A 6,072-nucleotide genomic window follows, 5' to 3' on the forward strand; every position below is an offset into this window, starting at 1 on the left:
CCGGAGAAAACCCACGAGGTTGGACAGGCGACCATACTCCTTGTCACGTACAACCGAGGAATCGAAACCACGCCAGTTGACTCAATGACAGACCTTATGATATAACGCACACGCGCTAACCATTCGGCCATCCAAGCCCCCGGCTTGAGTCGTTTGGACATGAACGTCAAAACCGTTAGCAAACGGTACATTTCACCCTACGTTAGTTTTATAAAAAAAAAGTCTGGTTTTATCCAGACACCGTATAATACAGCTTGGGACACATTCTCCATTTCCAGACGAAGACTGACGGGTTTAAGTTGTTTGAAAGGTAGAGGATTTTAAGGGCTTTTCACACAAAATTAAGCAGTTTTACTCTCCAAAATATAAACGAGATTGGCCCTTTAAATATGTAAAAACAGATAAAAAATCTTTTATTCAAATCAAATAGAGTAGCCTATCGACACACTTATCGGCGATAATTTCAAATTTCAATAAAGCTAATTCTAATTTTGGATTGGAAGCCCGCTCTAAAATGGATGCTCGGTCCCTCGCCACCTCTGATCTAAATAGAGCAGCTTGTCGACAAAGTTAACAGCTATAATTTCAAATGTCAATATAAAAAAAAAACATTCTAATTTCATTCTATTTTTGGACACACTCCCTAAAATGGATGCCCAGGTCCTCGCCCCCCCCCCCCCCATTGGCACGTTTTACCCTGTTTTCTGTATAGGCCTACACGAACATCCATCAATGATGAACAATATTATAGGTCATTTCGGGAGAGAGAGGGAGAGATAAATGGGGTTTAACGTCCACTCAACTCAGACTAGGTCATTTCGAGACTGACATATGGTTTAATTTTATTTACATAATTCGCTTGCGCGTAGGGGTCTTTAGCAGTGGGAGGAAACCGGAGGACCCGGAGAAAACCTACGAGGTTGGACAGGCAACCCTGCTCCTTGTCACGTACAACCGGGGATTCGAAACCACGCCAGTTAACTCAATGACAGGCCTCATGATACAGCGCGCGTAGGGGTCTTTAGCAGTAGGATGAATTCGGAGGACCCTGAAAAAACCCACGAGGTTAAACAGGCAACCCTACGTCTTGTCACGCACCCACGGGGAATAGAAACTAAACCCCTTGAATTTATGACATATTGTGTTTGCTAAGTCGGCTCCATATCAATCTACCAATCAAAACGCGGTATACAAAAAATTCATCCAAATCATACAGGCTATGATTATTAAGAAGTTTGTTTGGCCGTCTAATTATTATCATAATGCCGTCACAGATCGAGGACGTGCGTGTCTTTAAGCTGCCTCCACGTGTCCTCGTGTGTTTATCAGGACGTAAAATGAACCCTTACAGTTGAAATTAAATTGCTGTCCGGGGCCCTTATTCACGAAAACTTAAACTAAGATACAATCGAAATTTTAAGAAATACTGCAATTCGATTGGCTGACCAATATGCAAATTGGATGTATGCAAATTGATTTTACTGGTCAGCCAATCGAATTGCAGTATTTCTTAAAATTTCGATTACATCTTAGTTTAAGTTTTCGTGAATAAGGGCCCTGGCAAACTTTTCCACATAGCACACATACCTGACTTCATTATCCCGGTTGGTGCAGAAATGTTGGACGTTAAACCCCATTCCATTTATCCAAATTAAAGATGCGATAATCCGAATAAACAGAACGAAAATAACCCCAAAATTTTAATTAAAGGGACAATAACACTCTTGCTGGCTTGACAGCCCCAGAAAATAAAAAAAATAGCCTTATTCTAAGTACTAGATGTGTTAGTGTCCTGCCTGTTGTGTAAATTATCCATTAAATCCTATTTTACTTATCAAGAGGGTTCAAAAATATTTTTAAATCCAAGTCACATTTGAAAAGGTTTACGTTAGGCTTTTGAAATCATTTAGTTGAATTTTTCCAATTTTTTAAATTAGGTGTGTTAAGATGAAATTTGTATCATGAATTAATTGGAATATTGTAAAATAGTACAATTTGTTGACCAGAATAAAGATTGGGACATATTATTCAAATACAACAAGAGTGGTATTGAGCCTTTAAACATTTTCACGTCCTTTTTAGTTGTTTACGACGTCTTTTCAATACAAATTTTTATTTATAGTTGTGTGAAATTTCGATTTTCAAATTTGATAATTAATTGCTCGAGGGCCGGTCTTGAGGATATTTTTATAGACGTTTATGTCCATAGTACAGTAGTACCCATACTTAGGCATAATTATATACGCCAATTCATAACAATAGTGAACGAATGTGTAAAAACACCACAAATGAAAAAAATGATCAGTTATATATAGTACCACATAATCGATGTATTTATGGCCATTGTTGTTTAAGAACGGGTTTTGTAATATTTATGAAAATGCCTTGCAGATATACACGCTAAACACGGGCTCAGATTTAATAATTGTTCGCGAGTTATATTTGGCATTATACTTTGAGATAATAAGACACTATAAACGCTGCTTGTTAATCGAGACTTACGCTAGTCTCGATAATCCAGAGAATCAAGGCGTGTGAAATGAATGAAATGAGATTTGACTTTCAACTTTTCGGCACCAATCCGACTAACGCATTAAGGTATACCATATCAATATAACCAATCCGATTAAAACACAGATCCTATTTCGTTGCGTTTTTTATATACTCTTCAAAAAAGTAGGGGATATTCAGAAATAATACAAAACTGCGGAATGCACTGCCTACACATGAACATAACAGTTCATATGGGCGGCTTATCTGACGGCCCAATTTCACTCGCGAAGAGATACACTGTAAAAAGTGAAAATGGACCGTTTAGATTTTTGTCTTAATAATGAGTAATTGCTCCACCAATCCTCAGACATTCAGCAGTTCGTCGTGGCATGCTCCTAATCAACCGTTCAATCACGATTTGGGGCAATCTGACCCACTCCACTTGCAGTGCCAGGGCCAATTCTTACAGTGTTGTCGGTTGACGTTGACGTCGACGAACACGTCCCCCGATCAAATTAAACGTAACACACTAAAGCAAAGGTACGCTAAACCGAAATCTTATGCAAGAATCGATAGGAAAGCAAACATGAATAGGACAAACCAGCAAGCGGCAGTTTTCATCAACCCTTCCTTGAAGTGTCAAATTTGACTATGAACCCTTCCCACGTGTATGGCGCTCTTGCTTATCGCACATGCAGCTCAGTGGTTCTGTTGGGGCGATAAGTTCTTCACCGAGAACATACTCTCAAAGCATGTCAAATGTCCATGACTATTTATCATATCACAACCTGCATAGGTATTTACATTTCAATATCCCTTACGTTTTTTGAAGAGTATAGTTTAAAATTTCGTTTTACTTGTCTTTACTACACTAGGATCTGGAAGAGTTGTTATATAACCCGCGTTCTGGATAATAACATGAGCGTTGATTGGTTATTCAAATTTCTGACGTCATAGGGTCAAAAGCCACCCGTATGACCTTTGAGGCGACCTTCCACTACAAGCGGTCAGATCTTCATATGTAGTGTAGGCCATCGAAAGTATAAAAAAAAAACGAAACGAAATATAGATCTGTATTATTATCAGATTGTTATACCCAGGCTTTACGATGTACAATAATAAAGAACAATTTCTCTCTAGAATTTTTTTATTTTAAAAACACTGCCGAGGGTGGAACACAACTTCGTTTTATAAAAGAGTTTTCAAAACTTCCTTTCTACACCATACCAGGATTGATTTAAATAAAGAGTTGTCCTTTCTTGTTCGAAAATAGGAATGCAAAATGAATAAACTGAAAATTTCATATAAATTCTTTAATTCTGAGTGAGAGAGAGAAATGGGGTTTAACGTCCACTCGACACTCGACACAGACTAGTTCATTTCGGGACTAACATATCGTTGAATTTATTTCAATAATTCGCTTATGCGTAGGGGTCTTTATCAGTAGGAGGGAACCGGAGAAAACCCATGAGGTTATACAGGCGACTCTACTCCTTGTGACGTACAGACATGCGCAATGTAGTGTGCTATTGGATCGGGGGGGGGGACTTTTGCCCGGACAACGACGCTACGACCTACTATTCTATCGATTTCCAACTGTCAAGGGTTCTTTTGCGTACACACCAATGTGAGCATGGGTCCTCGGTTTTTCGTCCCACCCGAACAACTATTCTAGGCTAAAAATGTACGCCATCTTCTTTGTATTAACATTTCATTCTCTAAGACAGCATCTTTATGTACAAATTTCCTTTATCAGGGGTTGGGGTGACCGAATGGTTAGCACGTGCGCGCTGTATGATAAGGCCTGTCATTGAGTCAACTGGCGTAGTTTCGAATCCCCGGTTGTACGTGACAAGGATAAGGGTCGCCTGTCCAACCGCGTGGGTTTTCTCCGGGTCCTCCGGTTTCCTCCCACTGCTAAAGACAGCTACGCGCAACCGCATTATGGAAATAAAATTGAACCATATGTTAGTCCCGAAATGACCTAGTTTGTGTCGAGTGGACGTTAAACCCCATTTCTCTCTCTCTCTTTTCTCCGTACGATCACAAGACCAATGTTGAATTGAATTGACAAATGAAATGAAATGAAATGAAATGGGGTTTAACGTCCTACTGTTCTGCTCCTAAACTGGGCTAATGAAGACGGGCATACGCCATACAGTGTGCTATGAGGAAAATTTTGCCCGGGCAGCGGCACTACGGCCTACTCTTATATCGAATTCCAACTGCCAAGGGATCTTTTACGTGCACGCCAATGTGTACACGGGACCTCGGTTTTTCGTCACATCCGAACGACTAGACAGATGTCCTTGTTAGGCCCTCCGTCCTACATCACTGACAAGGGGAAACCACGCCGGAAAATCTGAATGAACTTTCTCGGCCAATGCAGGGATCGAACACCCGACCTCCAGGCTAGCGAGCCAGCGTCTAAAATTCGTGTTTTCAATGTCAAAGATTTTTGATGATATTGAGTTAGAGACCTTAGCTACTTTAATCGGAGGTGTACGTTTGTTGTTTGTGATGTCTGTAAATTGTGTCTTGTCCGTTGATTTGCCTTTTGTAGTTATTTGTGTGTGATGCCGTCCCCCTTAGAAAATGTTTTCTTCAGTATTAACGCGCTTTATAAATGACGATATTATTATTATTATTATTATTATTATACTTGCTATTACAAGCTTCACTGTGAAAGTTGAATCTCTAAAAAGGAATATTTTCAGTCCAATTTCATTCTGTATTTACAAAGATATGTGGAATGGTGCATTTCGAACCATCGGCATTCGCTTCAAACAAATAAACAAGTCAGCACCATCTCTAAATTTTGGGTCATATCTTTTAGATTTAGTCCGAATATATTTCACGAGAGAGAGAGAGAGAGAGACGGTGCGGCGGAAGGGGGGGGGGGAGAGAAATGGGCTCCAACGTCCACTCGACACAAACTAGCACATTTAGGGACTAACACATGGTTCGAGATTTTATTTCAATTATAATTTGCTTGTGCGTAGGGGTCTTTAGCAGTGGGAGGAAACCGAGGGACCTGGAGAAAACCCACGCGGTTGGACAAGCTATCCTACTCCTTGCCACGTTCAAAAGGGGGATCGAAACCTTGCCACTTGACTCAATGACAGACTCTGGGATGTCACGCGCACGCATTAAACCATTAGACCCCCCCCCCCACACACACACACCTCGGCCCAAATAATTAACTTAACAAATTTTAATGAAAATGAAATTGATGATCTGTGGTATGGAACGAACGATGATCTACCCTGTAATGGAATAATCAGAACTAATTACAAATATTTCGATCAAATCGACTTACGTAATGGAGCTAGGCCTTCGTATATTTACTTGTTAATAATGAATTAATGCTCTATTTTTACCATCCGCAGATGGTAGAATACTGTAAGATAATCAATGGTCTCGCTGACTTGTGCGTCTGTTGATGTGATAATGTAATGTACAAAGCTATAAACTATACTAATGTAATTGAATATCGGCACCATTTGTAATAGATAAACTAATAGCCTCGTTTCCGCTGCAGCAGGCGTTACCTAATATCCCTACGCGTGGGTAGTTTAC

This window comes from Patella vulgata, chromosome 6, assembly GCF_932274485.2.
Source record: "Patella vulgata chromosome 6, xgPatVulg1.2, whole genome shotgun sequence".
NCBI lineage: Eukaryota > Metazoa > Mollusca > Gastropoda > Patellidae > Patella > Patella vulgata.